The 27930-nt window shown below is 46.0% G+C and overlaps 12 non-coding genes across 12 annotated transcripts; all 12 read right to left on the bottom strand.

Annotated features, from left to right (window-relative positions):
• Positions 1-719: 719 nt before the first annotated feature.
• LOC130340808 (U2 spliceosomal RNA) lies at positions 720-910 on the bottom strand. Its single transcript, XR_008880857.1, has one exon. It is a non-coding gene; the product is annotated as a U2 spliceosomal RNA (small nuclear RNA).
• Positions 911-3003: 2093 nt separating this feature from the next.
• Positions 3004-3194, bottom strand: LOC130340807 (U2 spliceosomal RNA). The gene has a single exon (XR_008880856.1). It is a non-coding gene; the product is annotated as a U2 spliceosomal RNA (small nuclear RNA).
• Positions 3195-5282: 2088 nt separating this feature from the next.
• Positions 5283-5473, bottom strand: LOC130340806 (U2 spliceosomal RNA). Its single transcript, XR_008880855.1, has one exon. It is a non-coding gene; the product is annotated as a U2 spliceosomal RNA (small nuclear RNA).
• Positions 5474-7562: 2089 nt separating this feature from the next.
• On the bottom strand, positions 7563-7753 carry LOC130340805 (U2 spliceosomal RNA). The gene has a single exon (XR_008880854.1). It is a non-coding gene; the product is annotated as a U2 spliceosomal RNA (small nuclear RNA).
• Positions 7754-9840: 2087 nt separating this feature from the next.
• Positions 9841-10031, bottom strand: LOC130340802 (U2 spliceosomal RNA). The gene has a single exon (XR_008880852.1). It is a non-coding gene; the product is annotated as a U2 spliceosomal RNA (small nuclear RNA).
• A 2102-nt stretch (positions 10032-12133) lies between these two features.
• LOC130340801 (U2 spliceosomal RNA) lies at positions 12134-12324 on the bottom strand. Its single transcript, XR_008880851.1, has one exon. It is a non-coding gene; the product is annotated as a U2 spliceosomal RNA (small nuclear RNA).
• A 2097-nt stretch (positions 12325-14421) lies between these two features.
• On the bottom strand, positions 14422-14612 carry LOC130340800 (U2 spliceosomal RNA). Its single transcript, XR_008880850.1, has one exon. It is a non-coding gene; the product is annotated as a U2 spliceosomal RNA (small nuclear RNA).
• Positions 14613-16703: 2091 nt separating this feature from the next.
• On the bottom strand, positions 16704-16894 carry LOC130340799 (U2 spliceosomal RNA). The gene has a single exon (XR_008880849.1). It is a non-coding gene; the product is annotated as a U2 spliceosomal RNA (small nuclear RNA).
• Positions 16895-18997: 2103 nt separating this feature from the next.
• On the bottom strand, positions 18998-19188 carry LOC130340797 (U2 spliceosomal RNA). The gene has a single exon (XR_008880848.1). It is a non-coding gene; the product is annotated as a U2 spliceosomal RNA (small nuclear RNA).
• A 2095-nt stretch (positions 19189-21283) lies between these two features.
• Positions 21284-21474, bottom strand: LOC130340893 (U2 spliceosomal RNA). Its single transcript, XR_008880926.1, has one exon. It is a non-coding gene; the product is annotated as a U2 spliceosomal RNA (small nuclear RNA).
• Positions 21475-23576: 2102 nt separating this feature from the next.
• LOC130340891 (U2 spliceosomal RNA) lies at positions 23577-23767 on the bottom strand. Its single transcript, XR_008880925.1, has one exon. It is a non-coding gene; the product is annotated as a U2 spliceosomal RNA (small nuclear RNA).
• Positions 23768-25856: 2089 nt separating this feature from the next.
• LOC130340890 (U2 spliceosomal RNA) lies at positions 25857-26047 on the bottom strand. Its single transcript, XR_008880924.1, has one exon. It is a non-coding gene; the product is annotated as a U2 spliceosomal RNA (small nuclear RNA).
• Between the last annotated feature and the right edge of the window lie 1883 nt (positions 26048-27930).

Raw genomic sequence — 27930 nt, 5'->3', positions numbered from 1 at the left:
GTCTGTGCACAGAATTTAGCAAGGGCCTCGCACCTTCTGATGCATCAGGTAGGTGCACAATAGCATAGCCTAACCCTCTGTACTTTGGTCTATATTGATGCGGGACATAGACAGCCAGCTGATGACCAATCCATTAGTGCAATGGATGGCTGGAAGCATTTGTCTTTGCCTTTGCAATACCACAGAAGCAATGCATGGTCAATGTACAGCAATGACACACCTGTGTGAACAGCCAGGAGACCCCCCCCCCCCCCCATGTTATGTTACATAGTTACATAGTTAGTACGGTCGAAAAAAGACATATGTCCATCAAGTTCAACCAGGGAATTAAGGGGTAGGGGTGTGGCGCGATATTGGGGAAGGGATGAGATTTTATATTTCTTCATAAGCATTAATCTTATTTTGTCAATTAGGAACATTCAGCACCCACCCGCTATCAAGGCAGCTGCCTATCATGTCATGCCCTACCTGCACAGGTGTGCTGGCTACTCAAATGATCCAATTAAGGAGGCCATTTAGTCAGCAGCAGCAGAAGTCCTGTGCCTGGACGCTCCAACAGCGGCCAGACACAAGCAGAAGCAGAAGCAGCAGAGAGCAGCAGCAGCACCACCTTTTGTTTTTTGGCTGCAGCAGCAGCAAGGCCCACAGGGCTGGCTAGCTGGCTAGCCAGCAAGCAGGTAGCAATGAAAGTAGGAATCTTTCTTTTTAACCCTGTAAGGGGGTGGTGCACTGTACCCGAAGATACTGCCATATCGGGTCAATGCATAGGGCGACGGAAGCAAGCTTCGAAATCGGCCCCCGTTCTCAAAAATCCATTTAATATATGGTCCCCAGATAGGGGACGTATCAGATATTAAACTGATAAGAACAGATACTACACTTGATCTTAGCCAAAAGGCCGAGAAGCGATAACCGTGAAAGGGGCGGGCCCAACAAGGTGCCCTTCATGGGCACTATCACTGCTTGCTGTCAGGGAGGCTGCCAGACAATTTTCCATGCACACTCTGGGCTGGGGGGCAGTCAACCACCAGTACACACAGCAGAACCTAAACCCATACCATTATTGCTAAGCAGCAAGACAGGGGCCCATTGCACTCCCACGGGGCCTTTTTAAATGCAATCCATAACCCGGATTTGCCAGGAACCCTTCTTACTCCTCCTACTTGCATGTGACACTGGGCTTAGGATCTGCATAGGAAACACACACACAAGCACACACCTACCTTTGTTGCCTGCAGATGCCTCCTTGGCTGTCCCCAAACGGTATCAAACCAACACCCACGGGAAGCTGTAAGCATAGAGGACATGCCTGCACCCCATTGGACTTACCTGTGTGGGTTAAATCCGGGTTATTTGACAACCTATGGCGGTGATGGTTCTGCTCAGGCAGAGCAGTGCTGATGCTCCTCATAAAGCTGTCGCTGCTGTGAAGGTTCTAGGTGACATCACAAATCCCTATGGTTACATACACAACAAAGCTGGGTTGTTGTTGTTTACACTCTGCAAGGCCTGTGGAAGTGAGTGACATCATAGCACTGTAGTTCTGAGGGTTCTAGATGGATGCAACAATCTCCTGTTGCTTCTATGAAGGCCATAATAGACGACATCACCAAACAGCTCCATAGTCACATACACAGCAAAGGAGAGATGTTGTTTACACCTAGTGATGTCAGTGGTATTGAGTGACATCACAGCACAGTGCTAAGGCTCCTGGGCCTGGACACAGCAGCGGCTGCAATATCTCAACGGAGAATACGTTTATATATATGTGTGTGTGTGCGCGTATATATATATATATATATATATATATATATATATATATATATATTTCTCCGCCGAAATCACTTTTAAACCCATTTCCACCTTTTTTTCCCTTCTCTTCCTCTTACTTTTTTTTCACGTTTTTTTACGTTTTTCTCCTTTTCGCCTCTTTTCTGGGCGTATTATTCTTCTTTTTCTTCTTTTTTTTCGTCTAATGCATACCCCATCAGTGCAGCAATGCTTATTCAATACCGCCAGCAGATGGAGACACTGGGGGATAATTTTCTAAGGATTTATACTGATTTTTCCTGTCTGAATTTGTCGCACAGAAAGTTGCAGGCCAAATATGTGTGACATTTCTGCGACTTTAGCTTCTAGAGCATTTTTACAACATTATACATAGGTGCTGAATACATAAAAAGCGACTGTTCAGCGACAGACAAGTCGCATCGGCTGAAAGTAGGCCAGAATGTCAGTCCATGTTGGAGCAGGTTTAGATACAGTCTAAAGTATAGATCTCAAAGTCTGTGCACAGAATTTAGCAAGGGCCTCGCACCTTCTGATGCATCAGGTAGGTGCACAATAGCATAGCCTAACCCTCTGTACTTTGGTCTATATTGATGCGGGACATAGACAGCCAGCTGATGACCAATCCATTAGTGCAATGGATGGCTGGAAGCATTTGTCTTTGCCTTTGCAATACCACAGAAGCAATGCATGGTCAATGTACAGCAATGACACACCTGTGTGAACAGCCAGGAGACCCCCCCCCCCCCCCCATGTTATGTTACATAGTTACATAGTTAGTACGGTCGAAAAAAGACATATGTCCATCAAGTTCAACCAGGGAATTAAGGGGTAGGGGTGTGGCGCGATATTGGGGAAGGGATGAGATTTTATATTTCTTCATAAGCATTAATCTTATTTTGTCAATTAGGAACATTCAGCACCCACCCGCTATCAAGGCAGCTGCCTATCATGTCATGCCCTACCTGCACAGGTGTGCTGGCTACTCAAATGATCCAATTAAGGAGGCCATTTAGTCAGCAGCAGCAGAAGTCCTGTGCCTGGACGCTCCAACAGCGGCCAGACACAAGCAGAAGCAGAAGCAGCAGAAGCAGCAGCAGCACCACCTTTTGTTTTTTGGCTGCAGCAGCAGCAAGGCCCACAGGGCTGGCTAGCTGGCTAGCCAGCAAGCAGGTAGCAATGAAAGTAGGAATCTTTCTTTTTAACCCTGTAAGGGGGTGGTGCACTGTACCCGAAGATACTGCCATATCGGGTCAATGCATAGGGCGACGGAAGCAAGCTTCGAAATCGGCCCCCGTTCTCAAAAATCCATTTAATATATGGTCCCCAGATAGGGGACGTATCAGATATTAAACTGATAAGAACAGATACTACACTTGATCTTAGCCAAAAGGCCGAGAAGCGATAACCGTGAAAGGGGCGGGCCCAACAAGGTGCCCTTCATGGGCACTATCACTGCTTGCTGTCAGGGAGGCTGCCAGACAATTTTCCATGCACACTCTGGGCTGGGGGGCAGTCAACCACCAGTACACACAGCAGAACCTAAACCCATACCATTATTGCTAAGCAGCAAGACAGGGGCCCATTGCACTCCCACGGGGCCTTTTTAAATGCAATCCATAACCCGGATTTGCCAGGAACCCTTCTTACTCCTCCTACTTGCATGTGACACTGGGCTTAGGATCTGCATAGGAAACACACACACAAGCACACACCTACCTTTGTTGCCTGCAGATGCCTCCTTGGCTGTCCCCAAACGGTATCAAACCAACACCCACGGGAAGCTGTAAGCATAGAGGACATGCCTGCACCCCATTGGACTTACCTGTGTGGGTTAAATCCGGGTTATTTGACAACCTATGGCGGTCATGGTTCTGCTCAGGCAGAGCAGTGCTGATGCTCCTCATAAAGCTGTCGCTGCTGTGAAGGTTCTAGGTGACATCACAAATCCCTATGGTTACATACACAACAAAGCTGGGTTGTTGTTGTTTACACTCTGCAAGGCCTGTGGAAGTGAGTGACATCATAGCACTGTAGTTCTGAGGGTTCTAGATGGATGCAACAATCTCCTGTTGCTTCTATGAAGGCCATAATAGACGACATCACCAAACAGCTCCATAGTCACATACACAGCAAAGGAGAGATGTTGTTTACACCTAGTGATGTCAGTGGTATTGAGTGACATCACAGCACAGTGCTAAGGCTCCTGGGCCTGGACACAGCAGCGGCTGCAATATCTCAACGGAGAATACGTTTATATATATGTGTGTGTGTGCGCGTATATATATATATATATATATATATATATATATATATATATTTCTCCGCCGAAATCACTTTTAAACCCATTTCCACCTTTTTTTCCCTTCTCTTCCTCTTACTTTTTTTTCACGTTTTTTTACGTTTTTCTCCTTTTCGCCTCTTTTCTGGGCGTATTATTCTTCTTTTTCTTCTTTTTTTTCGTCTAATGCATACCCCATCAGTGCAGCAATGCTTATTCAATACCGCCAGCAGATGGAGACACTGGGGGATAATTTTCTAAGGATTTATACTGATTTTTCCTGTCTGAATTTGTCGCACAGAAAGTTGCAGGCCAAATATGTGTGACATTTCTGCGACTTTAGCTTCTAGAGCATTTTTACAACATTATACATAGGTGCTGAATACATAAAAAGCGACTGTTCAGCGACAGACAAGTCGCATCGGCTGAAAGTAGGCCAGAATGTCAGTCCATGTTGGAGCAGGTTTAGATACAGTCTAAAGTATAGATCTCAAAGTCTGTGCACAGAATTTAGCAAGGGCCTCGCACCTTCTGATGCATCAGGTAGGTGCACAATAGCATAGCCTAACCCTCTGTACTTTGGTCTATATTGATGCGGGACATAGACAGCCAGCTGATGACCAATCCATTAGTGCAATGGATGGCTGGAAGCATTTGTCTTTGCCTTTGCAATACCACAGAAGCAATGCATGGTCAATGTACAGCAATGACACACCTGTGTGAACAGCCAGGAGACCCCCCCCCCCCCCCATGTTATGTTACATAGTTACATAGTTAGTACGGTCGAAAAAAGACATATGTCCATCAAGTTCAACCAGGGAATTAAGGGGTAGGGGTGTGGCGCGATATTGGGGAAGGGATGAGATTTTATATTTCTTCATAAGCATTAATCTTATTTTGTCAATTAGGAACATTCAGCACCCACCCGCTATCAAGGCAGCTGCCTATCATGTCATGCCCTACCTGCACAGGTGTGCTGGCTACTCAAATGATCCAATTAAGGAGGCCATTTAGTCAGCAGCAGCAGAAGTCCTGTGCCTGGACGCTCCAACAGCGGCCAGACACAAGCAGAAGCAGAAGCAGCAGAAGCAGCAGCAGCACCACCTTTTGTTTTTTGGCTGCAGCAGCAGCAAGGCCCACAGGGCTGGCTAGCTGGCTAGCCAGCAAGCAGGTAGCAATGAAAGTAGGAATCTTTCTTTTTAACCCTGTAAGGGGGTGGTGCACTGTACCCGAAGATACTGCCATATCGGGTCAATGCATAGGGCGACGGAAGCAAGCTTCGAAATCGGCCCCCGTTCTCAAAAATCCATTTAATATATGGTCCCCAGATAGGGGACGTATCAGATATTAAACTGATAAGAACAGATACTACACTTGATCTTAGCCAAAAGGCCGAGAAGCGATAACCGTGAAAGGGGCGGGCCCAACAAGGTGCCCTTCATGGGCACTATCACTGCTTGCTGTCAGGGAGGCTGCCAGACAATTTTCCATGCACACTCTGGGCTGGGGGGCAGTCAACCACCAGTACACACAGCAGAACCTAAACCCATACCATTATTGCTAAGCAGCAAGACAGGGGCCCATTGCACTCCCACGGGGCCTTTTTAAATGCAATCCATAACCCGGATTTGCCAGGAACCCTTCTTACTCCTCCTACTTGCATGTGACACTGGGCTTAGGATCTGCATAGGAAACACACACACAAGCACACACCTACCTTTGTTGCCTGCAGATGCCTCCTTGGCTGTCCCCAAACGGTATCAAACCAACACCCACGGGAAGCTGTAAGCATAGAGGACATGCCTGCACCCCATTGGACTTACCTGTGTGGGTTAAATCCGGGTTATTTGACAACCTATGGCGGTCATGGTTCTGCTCAGGCAGAGCAGTGCTGATGCTCCTCATAAAGCTGTCGCTGCTGTGAAGGTTCTAGGTGACATCACAAATCCCTATGGTTACATACACAACAAAGCTGGGTTGTTGTTGTTTACACTCTGCAAGGCCTGTGGAAGTGAGTGACATCATAGCACTGTAGTTCTGAGGGTTCTAGATGGATGCAACAATCTCCTGTTGCTTCTATGAAGGCCATAATAGACGACATCACCAAACAGCTCCATAGTCACATACACAGCAAAGGAGAGATGTTGTTTACACCTAGTGATGTCAGTGGTATTGAGTGACATCACAGCACAGTGCTAAGGCTCCTGGGCCTGGACACAGCAGCGGCTGCAATATCTCAACGGAGAATACGTTTATATATATGTGTGTGTGTGCGCGTATATATATATATATATATATATATATATATATATATATATTTCTCCGCCGAAATCACTTTTAAACCCATTTCCACCTTTTTTTCCCTTCTCTTCCTCTTACTTTTTTTTCACGTTTTTTTACGTTTTTCTCCTTTTCGCCTCTTTTCTGGGCGTATTATTCTTCTTTTTCTTCTTTTTTTTCGTCTAATGCATACCCCATCAGTGCAGCAATGCTTATTCAATACCGCCAGCAGATGGAGACACTGGGGGATAATTTTCTAAGGATTTATACTGATTTTTCCTGTCTGAATTTGTCGCACAGAAAGTTGCAGGCCAAATATGTGTGACATTTCTGCGACTTTAGCTTCTAGAGCATTTTTACAACATTATACATAGGTGCTGAATACATAAAAAGCGACTGTTCAGCGACAGACAAGTCGCATCGGCTGAAAGTAGGCCAGAATGTCAGTCCATGTTGGAGCAGGTTTAGATACAGTCTAAAGTATAGATCTCAAAGTCTGTGCACAGAATTTAGCAAGGCCTCGCACCTTCTGATGCATCAGGTAGGTGCACAATAGCATAGCCTAACCCTCTGTACTTTGGTCTATATTGATGCGGGACATAGACAGCCAGCTGATGACCAATCCATTAGTGCAATGGATGGCTGGAAGCATTTGTCTTTGCCTTTGCAATACCACAGAAGCAATGCATGGTCAATGTACAGCAATGACACACCTGTGTGAACAGCCAGGAGACCCCCCCCCCCCCCATGTTATGTTACATAGTTACATAGTTAGTACGGTCGAAAAAAGACATATGTCCATCAAGTTCAACCAGGGAATTAAGGGGTAGGGGTGTGGCGCGATATTGGGGAAGGGATGAGATTTTATATTTCTTCATAAGCATTAATCTTATTTTGTCAATTAGGAACATTCAGCACCCACCCGCTATCAAGGCAGCTGCCTATCATGTCATGCCCTACCTGCACAGGTGTGCTGGCTACTCAAATGATCCAATTAAGGAGGCCATTTAGTCAGCAGCAGCAGCAGAAGTCCTGTGCCTGGACGCTCCAACAGCGGCCAGACACAAGCAGAAGCAGAAGCAGCAGAAGCAGCAGCAGCACCACCTTTTGTTTTTTGGCTGCAGCAGCAGCAAGGCCCACAGGGCTGGCTAGCTGGCTAGCCAGCAAGCAGGTAGCAATGAAAGTAGGAATCTTTCTTTTTAACCCTGTAAGGGGGTGGTGCACTGTACCCGAAGATACTGCCATATCGGGTCAATGCATAGGGCGACGGAAGCAAGCTTCGAAATCGGCCCCCGTTCTCAAAAATCCATTTAATATATGGTCCCCAGATAGGGGACGTATCAGATATTAAACTGATAAGAACAGATACTACACTTGATCTTAGCCAAAAGGCCGAGAAGCGATAACCGTGAAAGGGGCGGGCCCAACAAGGTGCCCTTCATGGGCACTATCACTGCTTGCTGTCAGGGAGGCTGCCAGACAATTTTCCATGCACACTCTGGGCTGGGGGGCAGTCAACCACCAGTACACACAGCAGAACCTAAACCCATACCATTATTGCTAAGCAGCAAGACAGGGGCCCATTGCACTCCCACGGGGCCTTTTTAAATGCAATCCATAACCCGGATTTGCCAGGAACCCTTCTTACTCCTCCTACTTGCATGTGACACTGGGCTTAGGATCTGCATAGGAAACACACACACAAGCACACACCTACCTTTGTTGCCTGCAGATGCCTCCTTGGCTGTCCCCAAACGGTATCAAACCAACACCCACGGGAAGCTGTAAGCATAGAGGACATGCCTGCACCCCATTGGACTTACCTGTGTGGGTTAAATCCGGGTTATTTGACAACCTATGGCGGTGATGGTTCTGCTCAGGCAGAGCAGTGCTGATGCTCCTCATAAAGCTGTCGCTGCTGTGAAGGTTCTAGGTGACATCACAAATCCCTATGGTTACATACACAACAAAGCTGGGTTGTTGTTGTTTACACTCTGCAAGGCCTGTGGAAGTGAGTGACATCATAGCACTGTAGTTCTGAGGGTTCTAGATGGATGCAACAATCTCCTGTTGCTTCTATGAAGGCCATAATAGACGACATCACCAAACAGCTCCATAGTCACATACACAGCAAAGGAGAGATGTTGTTTACACCTAGTGATGTCAGTGGTATTGAGTGACATCACAGCACAGTGCTAAGGCTCCTGGGCCTGGACACAGCAGCGGCTGCAATATCTCAACGGAGAATACGTTTATATATATGTGTGTGTGTGCGCGTATATATATATATATATATATATATATATATATATATATATATATATATTCTCCGCCGAAATCACTTTTAAACCCATTTCCACCTTTTTTTCCCTTCTCTTCCTCTTACTTTTTTTTCACGTTTTTTTACGTTTTTCTCCTTTTCGCCTCTTTTCTGGGCGTATTATTCTTCTTTTTCTTCTTTTTTTTCGTCTAATGCATACCCCATCAGTGCAGCAATGCTTATTCAATACCGCCAGCAGATGGAGACACTGGGGGATAATTTTCTAAGGATTTATACTGATTTTTCCTGTCTGAATTTGTCGCACAGAAAGTTGCAGGCCAAATATGTGTGACATTTCTGCGACTTTAGCTTCTAGAGCATTTTTACAACATTATACATAGGTGCTGAATACATAAAAAGCGACTGTTCAGCGACAGACAAGTCGCATCGGCTGAAAGTAGGCCAGAATGTCAGTCCATGTTGGAGCAGGTTTAGATACAGTCTAAAGTATAGATCTCAAAGTCTGTGCACAGAATTTAGCAAGGGCCTCGCACCTTCTGATGCATCAGGTAGGTGCACAATAGCATAGCCTAACCCTCTGTACTTTGGTCTATATTGATGCGGGACATAGACAGCCAGCTGATGACCAATCCATTAGTGCAATGGATGGCTGGAAGCATTTGTCTTTGCCTTTGCAATACCACAGAAGCAATGCATGGTCAATGTACAGCAATGACACACCTGTGTGAACAGCCAGGAGACCCCCCCATGTTATGTTACATAGTTACATAGTTAGTACGGTCGAAAAAAGACATATGTCCATCAAGTTCAACCAGGGAATTAAGGGGTAGGGGTGTGGCGCGATATTGGGGAAGGGATGAGATTTTATATTTCTTCATAAGCATTAATCTTATTTTGTCAATTAGGAACATTCAGCACCCACCCGCTATCAAGGCAGCTGCCTATCATGTCATGCCCTACCTGCACAGGTGTGCTGGCTACTCAAATGATCCAATTAAGGAGGCCATTTAGTCAGCAGCAGCAGAAGTCCTGTGCCTGGACGCTCCAACAGCGGCCAGACACAAGCAGAAGCAGAAGCAGCAGAAGCAGCAGCAGCACCACCTTTTGTTTTTTGGCTGCAGCAGCAGCAAGGCCCACAGGGCTGGCTAGCTGGCTAGCCAGCAAGCAGGTAGCAATGAAAGTAGGAATCTTTCTTTTTAACCCTGTAAGGGGGTGGTGCACTGTACCCGAAGATACTGCCATATCGGGTCAATGCATAGGGCGACGGAAGCAAGCTTCGAAATCGGCCCCCGTTCTCAAAAATCCATTTAATATATGGTCCCCAGATAGGGGACGTATCAGATATTAAACTGATAAGAACAGATACTACACTTGATCTTAGCCAAAAGGCCGAGAAGCGATAACCGTGAAAGGGGCGGGCCCAACAAGGTGCCCTTCATGGGCACTATCACTGCTTGCTGTCAGGGAGGCTGCCAGACAATTTTCCATGCACACTCTGGGCTGGGGGGCAGTCAACCACCAGTACACACAGCAGAACCTAAACCCATACCATTATTGCTAAGCAGCAAGACAGGGGCCCATTGCACTCCCACGGGGCCTTTTTAAATGCAATCCATAACCCGGATTTGCCAGGAACCCTTCTTACTCCTCCTACTTGCATGTGACACTGGGCTTAGGATCTGCATAGGAAACACACACACAAGCACACACCTACCTTTGTTGCCTGCAGATGCCTCCTTGGCTGTCCCCAAACGGTATCAAACCAACACCCACGGGAAGCTGTAAGCATAGAGGACATGCCTGCACCCCATTGGACTTACCTGTGTGGGTTAAATCCGGGTTATTTGACAACCTATGGCGGTGATGGTTCTGCTCAGGCAGAGCAGTGCTGATGCTCCTCATAAAGCTGTCGCTGCTGTGAAGGTTCTAGGTGACATCACAAATCCCTATGGTTACATACACAACAAAGCTGGGTTGTTGTTGTTTACACTCTGCAAGGCCTGTGGAAGTGAGTGACATCATAGCACTGTAGTTCTGAGGGTTCTAGATGGATGCAACAATCTCCTGTTGCTTCTACGAAGGCCATAATAGACGACATCACCAAACAGCTCCATAGTCACATACACAGCAAAGGAGAGATGTTGTTTACACCTAGTGATGTCAGTGGTATTGAGTGACATCACAGCACAGTGCTAAGGCTCCTGGGCCTGGACACAGCAGCGGCTGCAATATCTCAACGGAGAATACGTTTATATATATGTGTGTGTGTGCGCGTATATATATATATATATATATATATATATATATATATATATATATATATATATATTCTCCGCCGAAATCACTTTTAAACCCATTTCCACCTTTTTTTCCCTTCTCTTCCTCTTACTTTTTTTTCACGTTTTTTTACGTTTTTCTCCTTTTCGCCTCTTTTCTGGGCGTATTATTCTTCTTTTTCTTCTTTTTTTTCGTCTAATGCATACCCCATCAGTGCAGCAATGCTTATTCAATACCGCCAGCAGATGGAGACACTGGGGGATAATTTTCTAAGGATTTATACTGATTTTTCCTGTCTGAATTTGTCGCACAGAAAGTTGCAGGCCAAATATGTGTGACATTTCTGCGACTTTAGCTTCTAGAGCATTTTTACAACATTATACATAGGTGCTGAATACATAAAAAGCGACTGTTCAGCGACAGACAAGTCGCATCGGCTGAAAGTAGGCCAGAATGTCAGTCCATGTTGGAGCAGGTTTAGATACAGTCTAAAGTATAGATCTCAAAGTCTGTGCACAGAATTTAGCAAGGGCCTCGCACCTTCTGATGCATCAGGTAGGTGCACAATAGCATAGCCTAACCCTCTGTACTTTGGTCTATATTGATGCGGGACATAGACAGCCAGCTGATGACCAATCCATTAGTGCAATGGATGGCTGGAAGCATTTGTCTTTGCCTTTGCAATACCACAGAAGCAATGCATGGTCAATGTACAGCAATGACACACCTGTGTGAACAGCCAGGAGACCCCCCCCCCCCCCCCATGTTATGTTACATAGTTACATAGTTAGTACGGTCGAAAAAAGACATATGTCCATCAAGTTCAACCAGGGAATTAAGGGGTAGGGGTGTGGCGCGATATTGGGGAAGGGATGAGATTTTATATTTCTTCATAAGCATTAATCTTATTTTGTCAATTAGGAACATTCAGCACCCACCCGCTATCAAGGCAGCTGCCTATCATGTCATGCCCTACCTGCACAGGTGTGCTGGCTACTCAAATGATCCAATTAAGGAGGCCATTTAGTCAGCAGCAGCAGAAGTCCTGTGCCTGGACGCTCCAACAGCGGCCAGACACAAGCAGAAGCAGAAGCAGCAGAAGCAGCAGCAGCACCACCTTTTGTTTTTTGGCTGCAGCAGCAGCAAGGCCCACAGGGCTGGCTAGCTGGCTAGCCAGCAAGCAGGTAGCAATGAAAGTAGGAATCTTTCTTTTTAACCCTGTAAGGGGGTGGTGCACTGTACCCGAAGATACTGCCATATCGGGTCAATGCATAGGGCGACGGAAGCAAGCTTCGAAATCGGCCCCCGTTCTCAAAAATCCATTTAATATATGGTCCCCAGATAGGGGACGTATCAGATATTAAACTGATAAGAACAGATACTACACTTGATCTTAGCCAAAAGGCCGAGAAGCGATAACCGTGAAAGGGGCGGGCCCAACAAGGTGCCCTTCATGGGCACTATCACTGCTTGCTGTCAGGGAGGCTGCCAGACAATTTTCCATGCACACTCTGGGCTGGGGGGCAGTCAACCACCAGTACACACAGCAGAACCTAAACCCATACCATTATTGCTAAGCAGCAAGACAGGGGCCCATTGCACTCCCACGGGGCCTTTTTAAATGCAATCCATAACCCGGATTTGCCAGGAACCCTTCTTACTCCTCCTACTTGCATGTGACACTGGGCTTAGGATCTGCATAGGAAACACACACACAAGCACACACCTACCTTTGTTGCCTGCAGATGCCTCCTTGGCTGTCCCCAAACGGTATCAAACCAACACCCACGGGAAGCTGTAAGCATAGAGGACATGCCTGCACCCCATTGGACTTACCTGTGTGGGTTAAATCCGGGTTATTTGACAACCTATGGCGGTGATGGTTCTGCTCAGGCAGAGCAGTGCTGATGCTCCTCATAAAGCTGTCGCTGCTGTGAAGGTTCTAGGTGACATCACAAATCCCTATGGTTACATACACAACAAAGCTGGGTTGTTGTTGTTTACACTCTGCAAGGCCTGTGGAAGTGAGTGACATCATAGCACTGTAGTTCTGAGGGTTCTAGATGGATGCAACAATCTCCTGTTGCTTCTACGAAGGCCATAATAGACGACATCACCAAACAGCTCCATAGTCACATACACAGCAAAGGAGAGATGTTGTTTACACCTAGTGATGTCAGTGGTATTGAGTGACATCACAGCACAGTGCTAAGGCTCCTGGGCCTGGACACAGCAGCGGCTGCAATATCTCAACGGAGAATACGTTTATATATATGTGTGTGTGTGCGCGTATATATATATATATATATATATATATATATATATATATATATATATATTTCTCCGCCGAAATCACTTTTAAACCCATTTCCACCTTTTTTTCCCTTCTCTTCCTCTTACTTTTTTTTCACGTTTTTTTACGTTTTTCTCCTTTTCGCCTCTTTTCTGGGCGTATTATTCTTCTTTTTCTTCTTTTTTTTCGTCTAATGCATACCCCATCAGTGCAGCAATGCTTATTCAATACCGCCAGCAGATGGAGACACTGGGGGATAATTTTCTAAGGATTTATACTGATTTTTCCTGTCTGAATTTGTCGCACAGAAAGTTGCAGGCCAAATATGTGTGACATTTCTGCGACTTTAGCTTCTAGAGCATTTTTACAACATTATACATAGGTGCTGAATACATAAAAAGCGACTGTTCAGCGACAGACAAGTCGCATCGGCTGAAAGTAGGCCAGAATGTCAGTCCATGTTGGAGCAGGTTTAGATACAGTCTAAAGTATAGATCTCAAAGTCTGTGCACAGAATTTAGCAAGGGCCTCGCACCTTCTGATGCATCAGGTAGGTGCACAATAGCATAGCCTAACCCTCTGTACTTTGGTCTATATTGATGCGGGACATAGACAGCCAGCTGATGACCAATCCATTAGTGCAATGGATGGCTGGAAGCATTTGTCTTTGCCTTTGCAATACCACAGAAGCAATGCATGGTCAATGTACAGCAATGACACACCTGTGTGAACAGCCAGGAGACCCCCCCCCCCCCCCCATGTTATGTTACATAGTTACATAGTTAGTACGGTCGAAAAAAGACATATGTCCATCAAGTTCAACCAGGGAATTAAGGGGTAGGGGTGTGGCGCGATATTGGGGAAGGGATGAGATTTTATATTTCTTCATAAGCATTAATCTTATTTTGTCAATTAGGAACATTCAGCACCCACCCGCTATCAAGGCAGCTGCCTATCATGTCATGCCCTACCTGCACAGGTGTGCTGGCTACTCAAATGATCCAATTAAGGAGGCCATTTAGTCAGCAGCAGCAGAAGTCCTGTGCCTGGACGCTCCAACAGGGGCCAGACACAAGCAGAAGCAGAAGCAGCAGAAGCAGCAGCAGCACCACCTTTTGTTTTTTGGCTGCAGCAGCAGCAAGGCCCACAGGGCTGGCTAGCTGGCTAGCCAGCAAGCAGGTAGCAATGAAAGTAGGAATCTTTCTTTTTAACCCTGTAAGGGGGTGGTGCACTGTACCCGAAGATACTGCCATATCGGGTCAATGCATAGGGCGACGGAAGCAAGCTTCGAAATCGGCCCCCGTTCTCAAAAATCCATTTAATATATGGTCCCCAGATAGGGGACGTATCAGATATTAAACTGATAAGAACAGATACTACACTTGATCTTAGCCAAAAGGCCGAGAAGCGATAACCGTGAAAGGGGCGGGCCCAACAAGGTGCCCTTCATGGGCACTATCACTGCTTGCTGTCAGGGAGGCTGCCAGACAATTTTCCATGCACACTCTGGGCTGGGGGGCAGTCAACCACCAGTACACACAGCAGAACCTAAACCCATACCATTATTGCTAAGCAGCAAGACAGGGGCCCATTGCACTCCCACGGGGCCTTTTTAAATGCAATCCATAACCCGGATTTGCCAGGAACCCTTCTTACTCCTCCTACTTGCATGTGACACTGGGCTTAGGATCTGCATAGGAAACACACACACAAGCACACACCTACCTTTGTTGCCTGCAGATGCCTCCTTGTCTGTCCCCAAACGGTATCAAACCAACACCCACGGGAAGCTGTAAGCATAGAGGACATGCCTGCACCCCATTGGACTTACCTGTGTGGGTTAAATCCGGGTTATTTGACAACCTATGGCGGTGATGGTTCTGCTCAGGCAGAGCAGTGCTGATGCTCCTCATAAAGCTGTCGCTGCTGTGAAGGTTCTAGGTGACATCACAAATCCCTATGGTTACATACACAACAAAGCTGGGTTGTTGTTGTTTACACTCTGCAAGGCCTGTGGAAGTGAGTGACATCATAGCACTGTAGTTCTGAGGGTTCTAGATGGATGCAACAATCTCCTGTTGCTTCTATGAAGGCCATAATAGACGACATCACCAAACAGCTCCATAGTCACATACACAGCAAAGGAGAGATGTTGTTTACACCTAGTGATGTCAGTGGTATTGAGTGACATCACAGCACAGTGCTAAGGCTCCTGGGCCTGGACACAGCAGCGGCTGCAATATCTCAACGGAGAATACGTTTATATATATGTGTGTGTGTGCGCGTATATATATATATATATATATATATATATATATATATATATATATATTTCTCCGCCGAAATCACTTTTAAACCCATTTCCACCTTTTTTTCCCTTCTCTTCCTCTTACTTTTTTTTCACGTTTTTTCACGTTTTTCTCCTTTTCGCCTCTTTTCTGGGCGTATTATTCTTCTTTTTCTTCTTTTTTTTCGTCTAATGCATACCCCATCAGTGCAGCAATGCTTATTCAATACCGCCAGCAGATGGAGACACTGGGGGATAATTTTCTAAGGATTTATACTGATTTTTCCTGTCTGAATTTGTCGCACAGAAAGTTGCAGGCCAAATATGTGTGACATTTCTGCGACTTTAGCTTCTAGAGCATTTTTACAACATTATACATAGGTGCTGAATACATAAAAAGCGACTGTTCAGCGACAGACAAGTCGCATCGGCTGAAAGTAGGCCAGAATGTCAGTCCATGTTGGAGCAGGTTTAGATACAGTCTAAAGTATAGATCTCAAAGTCTGTGCACAGAATTTAGCAAGGGCCTCGCACCTTCTGATGCATCAGGTAGGTGCACAATAGCATAGCCTAACCCTCTGTACTTTGGTCTATATTGATGCGGGACATAGACAGCCAGCTGATGACCAATCCATTAGTGCAATGGATGGCTGGAAGCATTTGTCTTTGCCTTTGCAATACCACAGAAGCAATGCATGGTCAATGTACAGCAATGACACACCTGTGTGAACAGCCAGGAGACCCCCCCCCCCCCCCCCATGTTATGTTACATAGTTAGTACGGTCGAAAAAAGACATATGTCCATCAAGTTCAACCAGGGAATTAAGGGGTAGGGGTGTGGCGCGATATTGGGGAAGGGATGAGATTTTATATTTCTTCATAAGCATTAATCTTATTTTGTCAATTAGGAACATTCAGCACCCACCCGCTATCAAGGCAGCTGCCTATCATGTCATGCCCTACCTGCACAGGTGTGCTGGCTACTCAAATGATCCAATTAAGGAGGCCATTTAGTCAGCAGCAGCAGAAGTCCTGTGCCTGGACGCTCCAACAGCGGCCAGACACAAGCAGAAGCAGAAGCAGCAGAAGCAGCAGCAGCACCACCTTTTGTTTTTTGGCTGCAGCAGCAGCAGCAAGGCCCACAGGGCTGGCTAGCTGGCTAGCCAGCAAGCAGGTAGCAATGAAAGTAGGAATCTTTCTTTTTAACCCTGTAAGGGGGTGGTGCACTGTACCCGAAGATACTGCCATATCGGGTCAATGCATAGGGCGACGGAAGCAAGCTTCGAAATCGGCCCCCGTTCTCAAAAATCCATTTAATATATGGTCCCCAGATAGGGGACGTATCAGATATTAAACTGATAAGAACAGATACTACACTTGATCTTAGCCAAAAGGCCGAGAAGCGATAACCGTGAAAGGGGCGGGCCCAACAAGGTGCCCTTCATGGGCACTATCACTGCTTGCTGTCAGGGAGGCTGCCAGACAATTTTCCATGCACACTCTGGGCTGGGGGGCAGTCAACCACCAGTACACACAGCAGAACCTAAACCCATACCATTATTGCTAAGCAGCAAGACAGGGGCCCATTGCACTCCCACGGGGCCTTTTTAAATGCAATCCATAACCCGGATTTGCCAGGAACCCTTCTTACTCCTCCTACTTGCATGTGACACTGGGCTTAGGATCTGCATAGGAAACACACACACAAGCACACACCTACCTTTGTTGCCTGCAGATGCCTCCTTGGCTGTCCCCAAACGGTATCAAACCAACACCCACGGGAAGCTGTAAGCATAGAGGACATGCCTGCACCCCATTGGACTTACCTGTGTGGGTTAAATCCGGGTTATTTGACAACCTATGGCGGTGATGGTTCTGCTCAGGCAGAGCAGTGCTGATGCTCCTCATAAAGCTGTCGCTGCTGTGAAGGTTCTAGGTGACATCACAAATCCCTATGGTTACATACACAACAAAGCTGGGTTGTTGTTGTTTACACTCTGCAAGGCCTGTGGAAGTGAGTGACATCATAGCACTGTAGTTCTGAGGGTTCTAGATGGATGCAACAATCTCCTGTTGCTTCTATGAAGGCCATAATAGACGACATCACCAAACAGCTCCATAGTCACATACACAGCAAAGGAGAGATGTTGTTTACACCTAGTGATGTCAGTGGTATTGAGTGACATCACAGCACAGTGCTAAGGCTCCTGGGCCTGGACACAGCAGCGGCTGCAATATCTCAACGGAGAATACGTTTATATATATGTGTGTGTGTGCGCGTATATATATATATATATATATATATATATATATATATATATATATATATATATATATTTCTCCGCCGAAATCACTTTTAAACCCATTTCCACCTTTTTTTCCCTTCTCTTCCTCTTACTTTTTTTTCACGTTTTTTTACGTTTTTCTCCTTTTCGCCTCTTTTCTGGGCGTATTATTCTTCTTTTTCTTCTTTTTTTTCGTCTAATGCATACCCCATCAGTGCAGCAATGCTTATTCAATACCGCCAGCAGATGGAGACACTGGGGGATAATTTTCTAAGGATTTATACTGATTTTTCCTGTCTGAATTTGTCGCACAGAAAGTTGCAGGCCAAATATGTGTGACATTTCTGCGACTTTAGCTTCTAGAGCATTTTTACAACATTATACATAGGTGCTGAATACATAAAAAGCGACTGTTCAGCGACAGACAAGTCGCATCGGCTGAAAGTAGGCCAGAATGTCAGTCCATGTTGGAGCAGGTTTAGATACAGTCTAAAGTATAGATCTCAAAGTCTGTGCACAGAATTTAGCAAGGGCCTCGCACCTTCTGATGCATCAGGTAGGTGCACAATAGCATAGCCTAACCCTCTGTACTTTGGTCTATATTGATGCGGGACATAGACAGCCAGCTGATGACCAATCCATTAGTGCAATGGATGGCTGGAAGCATTTGTCTTTGCCTTTGCAATACCACAGAAGCAATGCATGGTCAATGTACAGCAATGACACACCTGTGTGAACAGCCAGGAGACCCCCCCCCCCCCCATGTTATGTTACATAGTTACATAGTTAGTACGGTCGAAAAAAGACATATGTCCATCAAGTTCAACCAGGGAATTAAGGGGTAGGGGTGTGGCGCGATATTGGGGAAGGGATGAGATTTTATATTTCTTCATAAGCATTAATCTTATTTTGTCAATTAGGAACATTCAGCACCCACCCGCTATCAAGGCAGCTGCCTATCATGTCATGCCCTACCTGCACAGGTGTGCTGGCTACTCAAATGATCCAATTAAGGAGGCCATTTAGTCAGCAGCAGCAGAAGTCCTGTGCCTGGACGCTCCAACAGCGGCCAGACACAAGCAGAAGCAGAAGCAGCAGAAGCAGCAGCAGCACCACCTTTTGTTTTTTGGCTGCAGCAGCAGCAAGGCCCACAGGGCTGGCTAGCTGGCTAGCCAGCAAGCAGGTAGCAATGAAAGTAGGAATCTTTCTTTTTAACCCTGTAAGGGGGTGGTGCACTGTACCCGAAGATACTGCCATATCGGGTCAATGCATAGGGCGACGGAAGCAAGCTTCGAAATCGGCCCCCGTTCTCAAAAATCCATTTAATATATGGTCCCCAGATAGGGGACGTATCAGATATTAAACTGATAAGAACAGATACTACACTTGATCTTAGCCAAAAGGCCGAGAAGCGATAACCGTGAAAGGGGCGGGCCCAACAAGGTGCCCTTCATGGGCACTATCACTGCTTGCTGTCAGGGAGGCTGCCAGACAATTTTCCATGCACACTCTGGGCTGGGGGGCAGTCAACCACCAGTACACACAGCAGAACCTAAACCCATACCATTATTGCTAAGCAGCAAGACAGGGGCCCATTGCACTCCCACGGGGCCTTTTTAAATGCAATCCATAACCCGGATTTGCCAGGAACCCTTCTTACTCCTCCTACTTGCATGTGACACTGGGCTTAGGATCTGCATAGGAAACACACACACAAGCACACACCTACCTTTGTTGCCTGCAGATGCCTCCTTGGCTGTCCCCAAACGGTATCAAACCAACACCCACGGGAAGCTGTAAGCATAGAGGACATGCCTGCACCCCATTGGACTTACCTGTGTGGGTTAAATCCGGGTTATTTGACAACCTATGGCGGTGATGGTTCTGCTCAGGCAGAGCAGTGCTGATGCTCCTCATAAAGCTGTCGCTGCTGTGAAGGTTCTAGGTGACATCACAAATCCCTATGGTTACATACACAACAAAGCTGGGTTGTTGTTGTTTACACTCTGCAAGGCCTGTGGAAGTGAGTGACATCATAGCACTGTAGTTCTGAGGGTTCTAGATGGATGCAACAATCTCCTGTTGCTTCTATGAAGGCCATAATAGACGACATCACCAAACAGCTCCATAGTCACATACACAGCAAAGGAGAGATGTTGTTTACACCTAGTGATGTCAGTGGTATTGAGTGACATCACAGCACAGTGCTACTAAGGCTCCTGGGCCTGGACACAGCAGCGGCTGCAATATCTCAACGGAGAATACGTTTATATATATGTGTGTGTGTGCGCGTATATATATATATATATATATATATATATATATATATATATATATTCTCCGCCGAAATCACTTTTAAACCCATTTCCACCTTTTTTTCCCTTCTCTTCCTCTTACTTTTTTTTCACGTTTTTTTACGTTTTTCTCCTTTTCGCCTCTTTTCTGGGCGTATTATTCTTCTTTTTCTTCTTTTTTTTCGTCTAATGCATACCCCATCAGTGCAGCAATGCTTATTCAATACCGCCAGCAGATGGAGACACTGGGGGATAATTTTCTAAGGATTTATACTGATTTTTCCTGTCTGAATTTGTCGCACAGAAAGTTGCAGGCCAAATATGTGTGACATTTCTGCGACTTTAGCTTCTAGAGCATTTTTACAACATTATACATAGGTGCTGAATACATAAAAAGCGACTGTTCAGCGACAGACAAGTCGCATCGGCTGAAAGTAGGCCAGAATGTCAGTCCATGTTGGAGCAGGTTTAGATACAGTCTAAAGTATAGATCTCAAAGTCTGTGCACAGAATTTAGCAAGGGCCTCGCACCTTCTGATGCATCAGGTAGGTGCACAATAGCATAGCCTAACCCTCTGTACTTTGGTCTATATTGATGCGGGACATAGACAGCCAGCTGATGACCAATCCATTAGTGCAATGGATGGCTGGAAGCATTTGTCTTTGCCTTTGCAATACCACAGAAGCAATGCATGGTCAATGTACAGCAATGACACACCTGTGTGAACAGCCAGGAGACCCCCCCCCCCCCCCCATGTTATGTTACATAGTTACATAGTTAGTACGGTCGAAAAAAGACATATGTCCATCAAGTTCAACCAGGGAATTAAGGGGTAGGGGTGTGGCGCGATATTGGGGAAGGGATGAGATTTTATATTTCTTCATAAGCATTAATCTTATTTTGTCAATTAGGAACATTCAGCACCCACCCGCTATCAAGGCAGCTGCCTATCATGTCATGCCCTACCTGCACAGGTGTGCTGGCTACTCAAATGATCCAATTAAGGAGGCCATTTAGTCAGCAGCAGCAGAAGTCCTGTGCCTGGACGCTCCAACAGCGGCCAGACACAAGCAGAAGCAGAAGCAGCAGAAGCAGCAGCAGCACCACCTTTTGTTTTTTGGCTGCAGCAGCAGCAAGGCCCACAGGGCTGGCTAGCTGGCTAGCCAGCAAGCAGGTAGCAATGAAAGTAGGAATCTTTCTTTTTAACCCTGTAAGGGGGTGGTGCACTGTACCCGAAGATACTGCCATATCGGGTCAATGCATAGGGCGACGGAAGCAAGCTTCGAAATCGGCCCCCGTTCTCAAAAATCCATTTAATATATGGTCCCCAGATAGGGGACGTATCAGATATTAAACTGATAAGAACAGATACTACACTTGATCTTAGCCAAAAGGCCGAGAAGCGATAACCGTGAAAGGGGCGGGCCCAACAAGGTGCCCTTCATGGGCACTATCACTGCTTGCTGTCAGGGAGGCTGCCAGACAATTTTCCATGCACACTCTGGGCTGGGGGGCAGTCAACCACCAGTACACACAGCAGAACCTAAACCCATACCATTATTGCTAAGCAGCAAGACAGGGGCCCATTGCACTCCCACGGGGCCTTTTTAAATGCAATCCATAACCCGGATTTGCCAGGAACCCTTCTTACTCCTCCTACTTGCATGTGACACTGGGCTTAGGATCTGCATAGGAAACACACACACAAGCACACACCTACCTTTGTTGCCTGCAGATGCCTCCTTGGCTGTCCCCAAACGGTATCAAACCAACACCCACGGGAAGCTGTAAGCATAGAGGACATGCCTGCACCCCATTGGACTTACCTGTGTGGGTTAAATCCGGGTTATTTGACAACCTATGGCGGTCATGGTTCTGCTCAGGCAGAGCAGTGCTGATGCTCCTCATAAAGCTGTCGCTGCTGTGAAGGTTCTAGGTGACATCACAAATCCCTATGGTTACATACACAACAAAGCTGGGTTGTTGTTGTTTACACTCTGCAAGGCCTGTGGAAGTGAGTGACATCATAGCACTGTAGTTCTGAGGGTTCTAGATGGATGCAACAATCTCCTGTTGCTTCTATGAAGGCCATAATAGACGACATCACCAAACAGCTCCATAGTCACATACACAGCAAAGGAGAGATGTTGTTTACACCTAGTGATGTCAGTGGTATTGAGTGACATCACAGCACAGTGCTAAGGCTCCTGGGCCTGGACACAGCAGCGGCTGCAATATCTCAACGGAAAATACGTTTATATATATGTGTGTGTGTGCACGTATATATATATATATATATATATATATATATATATATATATATATATATATATATATTTCTCCGCCGAAATCACTTTTAAACCCATTTCCACCTTTTTTTCCCTTCTCTTCCTCTTACTTTTTTTTCACGTTTTTTTACGTTTTTCTCCTTTTTGCCTCTTTTCTGGGCGTATTATTCTTCTTTTTCTTCTTTTTTTTCGTCTAATGCATACCCCATCAGTGCAGCAATGCTTATTCAATACCGCCAGCAGATGGAGACACTGGGGGATAATTTTCTAAGGATTTATACTGATTTTTCCTGTCTGAATTTGTCGCACAGAAAGTTGCAGGCCAAATATGTGTGACATTTCTGCGACTTTAGCTTCTAGAGCATTTTTACAACATTATACATAGGTGCTGAATACATAAAAAGCGACTGTTCAGCGACAGACAAGTCGCATCGGCTGAAAGTAGGCCAGAATGTCAGTCCATGTTGGAGCAGGTTTAGATACAGTCTAAAGTATAGATCTCAAAGTCTGTGCACAGAATTTAGCAAGGGCCTCGCACCTTCTGATGCATCAGGTAGGTGCACAATAGCATAGCCTAACCCTCTGTACTTTGGTCTATATTGATGCGGGACATAGACAGCCAGCTGATGACCAATCCATTAGTGCAATGGATGGCTGGAAGCATTTGTCTTTGCCTTTGCAATACCACAGAAGCAATGCATGGTCAATGTACAGCAATGACACACCTGTGTGAACAGCCAGGAGACCCCCCCCCCCCCATGTTATGTTACATAGTTACATAGTTAGTACGGTCGAAAAAAGACATATGTCCATCAAGTTCAACCAGGGAATTAAGGGGTAGGGGTGTGGCGCGATATTGGGGAAGGGATGAGATTTTATATTTCTTCATAAGCATTAATCTTATTTTGTCAATTAGGAACATTCAGCACCCACCCGCTATCAAGGCAGCTGCCTATCATGTCATGCCCTACCTGCACAGGTGTGCTGGCTACTCAAATGATCCAATTAAGGAGGCCATTTAGTCAGCAGCAGCAGAAGTCCTGTGCCTGGACGCTCCAACAGCGGCCAGACACAAGCAGAAGCAGAAGCAGCAGAAGCAGCAGCAGCACCACCTTTTGTTTTTTGGCTGCAGCAGCAGCAAGGCCCACAGGGCTGGCTAGCTGGCTAGCCAGCAAGCAGGTAGCAATGAAAGTAGGAATCTTTCTTTTTAACCCTGTAAGGGGGTGGTGCACTGTACCCGAAGATACTGCCATATCGGGTCAATGCATAGGGCGACGGAAGCAAGCTTCGAAATCGGCCCCCGTTCTCAAAAATCCATTTAATATATGGTCCCCAGATAGGGGACGTATCAGATATTAAACTGATAAGAACAGATACTACACTTGATCTTAGCCAAAAGGCCGAGAAGCGATAACCGTGAAAGGGGCGGGCCCAACAAGGTGCCCTTCATGGGCACTATCACTGCTTGCTGTCAGGGAGGCTGCCAGACAATTTTCCATGCACACTCTGGGCTGGGGGGCAGTCAACCACCAGTACACACAGCAGAACCTAAACCCATACCATTATTGCTAAGCAGCAAGACAGGGGCCCATTGCACTCCCACGGGGCCTTTTTAAATGCAATCCATAACCCGGATTTGCCAGGAACCCTTCTTACTCCTCCTACTTGCATGTGACACTGGGCTTAGGATCTGCATAGGAAACACACACACAAGCACACACCTACCTTTGTTGCCTGCAGATGCCTCCTTGGCTGTCCCCAAACGGTATCAAACCAACACCCACGGGAAGCTGTAAGCATAGAGGACATGCCTGCACCCCATTGGACTTACCTGTGTGGGTTAAATCCGGGTTATTTGACAACCTATGGCGGTGATGGTTCTGCTCAGGCAGAGCAGTGCTGATGCTCCTCATAAAGCTGTCGCTGCTGTGAAGGTTCTAGGTGACATCACAAATCCCTATGGTTACATACACAACAAAGCTGGGTTGTTGTTGTTTACACTCTGCAAGGCCTGTGGAAGTGAGTGACATCATAGCACTGTAGTTCTGAGGGTTCTAGATGGATGCAACAATCTCCTGTTGCTTCTATGAAGGCCATAATAGACGACATCACCAAACAGCTCCATAGTCGCATACACAGCAAAGGAGAGATGTTGTTTACACCTAGTGATGTCAGTGGTATTGAGTGACATCACAGCACAGTGCTAAGGCTCCTGGGCCTGGACACAGCAGCGGCTGCAATATCTCAACGGAGAATACGTTTATATATATGTGTGTGTGTGCGCGATATATATATATATATATATATATATATATATATATATATATATTTCTCCGCCGAAATCACTTTTAAACCCATTTCCACCTTTTTTTCCCTTCTCTTCCTCTTACTTTTTTTTCACGTTTTTTTACGTTTTTCTCCTTTTCGCCTCTTTTCTGGGCGTATTATTCTTCTTTTTCTTCTTTTTTTTCGTCTAATGCATACCCCATCAGTGCAGCAATGCTTATTCAATACCGCCAGCAGATGGAGACACTGGGGGATAATTTTCTAAGGATTTATACTGATTTTTCCTGTCTGAATTTGTCGCACAGAAAGTTGCAGGCCAAATATGTGTGACATTTCTGCGACTTTAGCTTCTAGAGCATTTTTACAACATTATACATAGGTGCTGAATACATAAAAAGCGACTGTTCAGCGACAGACAAGTCGCATCGGCTGAAAGTAGGCCAGAATGTCAGTCCATGTTGGAGCAGGTTTAGATACAGTCTAAAGTATAGATCTCAAAGTCTGTGCACAGAATTTAGCAAGGGCCTCGCACCTTCTGATGCATCAGGTAGGTGCACAATAGCATAGCCTAACCCTCTGTACTTTGGTCTATATTGATGCGGGACATAGACAGCCAGCTGATGACCAATCCATTAGTGCAATGGATGGCTGGAAGCATTTGTCTTTGCCTTTGCAATACCACAGAAGCAATGCATGGTCAATGTACAGCAATGACACACCTGTGTGAACAGCCAGGAGACCCCCCCCCCCCCATGTTATGTTACATAGTTACATAGTTAGTACGGTCGAAAAAAGACATATGTCCATCAAGTTCAACCAGGGAATTAAGGGGTAGGGGTGTGGCGCGATATTGGGGAAGGGATGAGATTTTATATTTCTTCATAAGCATTAATCTTATTTTGTCAATTAGGAACATTCAGCACCCACCCGCTATCAAGGCAGCTGCCTATCATGTCATGCCCTACCTGCACAGGTGTGCTGGCTACTCAAATGATCCAATTAAGGAGGCCATTTAGTCAGCAGCAGCAGAAGTCCTGTGCCTGGACGCTCCAACAGCGGCCAGACACAAGCAGAAGCAGAAGCAGCAGAAGCAGCAGCAGCACCACCTTTTGTTTTTTGGCTGCAGCAGCAGCAAGGCCCACAGGGCTGGCTAGCTGGCTAGCCAGCAAGCAGGTAGCAATGAAAGTAGGAATCTTTCTTTTTAACCCTGTAAGGGGGTGGTGCACTGTACCCGAAGATACTGCCATATCGGGTCAATGCATAGGGCGACGGAAGCAAGCTTCGAAATCGGCCCCCGTTCTCAAAAATCCATTTAATATATGGTCCCCAGATAGGGGACGTATCAGATATTAAACTGATAAGAACAGATACTACACTTGATCTTAGCCAAAAGGCCGAGAAGCGATAACCGTGAAAGGGGCGGGCCCAACAAGGTGCCCTTCATGGGCACTATCACTGCTTGCTGTCAGGGAGGCTGCCAGACAATTTTCCATGCACACTCTGGGCTGGGGGGCAGTCAACCACCAGTACACACAGCAGAACCTAAACCCATACCATTATTGCTAAGCAGCAAGACAGGGGCCCATTGCACTCCCACGGGGCCTTTTTAAATGCAATCCATAACCCGGATTTGCCAGGAACCCTTCTTACTCCTCCTACTTGCATGTGACACTGGGCTTAGGATCTGCATAGGAAACACACACACAAGCACACACCTACCTTTGTTGCCTGCAGATGCCTCCTTGGCTGTCCCCAAACGGTATCAAACCAACACCCACGGGAAGCTGTAAGCATAGAGGACATGCCTGCACCCCATTGGACTTACCTGTGTGGGTTAAATCCGGGTTATTTGACAACCTATGGCGGTGATGGTTCTGCTCAGGCAGAGCAGTGCTGATGCTCCTCATAAAGCTGTCGCTGCTGTGAAGGTTCTAGGTGACATCACAAATCCCTATGGTTACATACACAACAAAGCTGGGTTGTTGTTGTTTACACTCTGCAAGGCCTGTGGAAGTGAGTGACATCATAGCACTGTAGTTCTGAGGGTTCTAGATGGATGCAACAATCTCCTGTTGCTTCTATGAAGGCCATAATAGACGACATCACCAAACAGCTCCATAGTCACATACACAGCAAAGGAGAGATGTTGTTTACACCTAGTGATGTCAGTGGTATTGAGTGACATCACAGCACAGTGCTAAGGCTCCTGGGCCTGGACACAGCAGCGGCTGCAATATCTCAACGGAGAATACGTTTATATATATGTGTGTGTGTGCGCGTATATATATATATATATATATATATATATATATATATATATATATATTTCTCCGCCGAAATCACTTTTAAACCCATTTCCACCTTTTTTTCCCTTCTCTTCCTCTTACTTTTTTTTCACGTTTTTTTACGTTTTTCTCCTTTTCGCCTCTTTTCTGGGCGTATTATTCTTCTTTTTCTTCTTTTTTTTCGTCTAATGCATACCCCATCAGTGCAGCAATGCTTATTCAATACCGCCAGCAGATGGAGACACTGGGGGATAATTTTCTAAGGATTTATACTGATTTTTCCTGTCTGAATTTGTCGCACAGAAAGTTGCAGGCCAAATATGTGTGACATTTCTGCGACTTTAGCTTCTAGAGCATTTTTACAACATTATACATAGGTGCTGAATACATAAAAAGCGACTGTTCAGCGACAGACAAGTCGCATCGGCTGAAAGTAGGCCAGAATGTCAGTCCATGTTGGAGCAGGTTTAGATACAGTCTAAAGTATAGATCTCAAAGTCTGTGCACAGAATTTAGCAAGGGCCTCGCACCTTCTGATGCATCAGGTAGGTGCACAATAGCATAGCCTAACCCTCTGTACTTTGGTCTATATTGATGCGGGACATAGACAGCCAGCTGATGACCAATCCATTAGTGCAATGGATGGCTGGAAGCATTTGTCTTTGCCTTTGCAATACCACAGAAGCAATGCATGGTCAATGTACAGCAATGACACACCTGTGTGAACAGCCAGGAGACCCCCCCCCCCCCCCCCATGTTATGTTACATAGTTACATAGTTAGTACGGTCGAAAAAAGACATATGTCCATCAAGTTCAACCAGGGAATTAAGGGGTAGGGGTGTGGCGCGATATTGGGGAAGGGATGAGATTTTATATTTCTTCATAAGCATTAATCTTATTTTGTCAATTAGGAACATTCAGCACCCACCCGCTATCAAGGCAGCTGCCTATCATGTCATGCCCTACCTGCACAGGTGTGCTGGCTACTCAAATGATCCAATTA

Source organism: Hyla sarda, unplaced genomic scaffold, assembly GCF_029499605.1.
Source record: "Hyla sarda isolate aHylSar1 unplaced genomic scaffold, aHylSar1.hap1 scaffold_603, whole genome shotgun sequence".
Lineage (NCBI taxonomy): Eukaryota > Metazoa > Chordata > Amphibia > Anura > Hylidae > Hyla > Hyla sarda.
The sequence above is the reverse complement of the archived record's forward strand: the minus strand, read 5'-3'. Positions and strand labels throughout refer to the sequence as shown.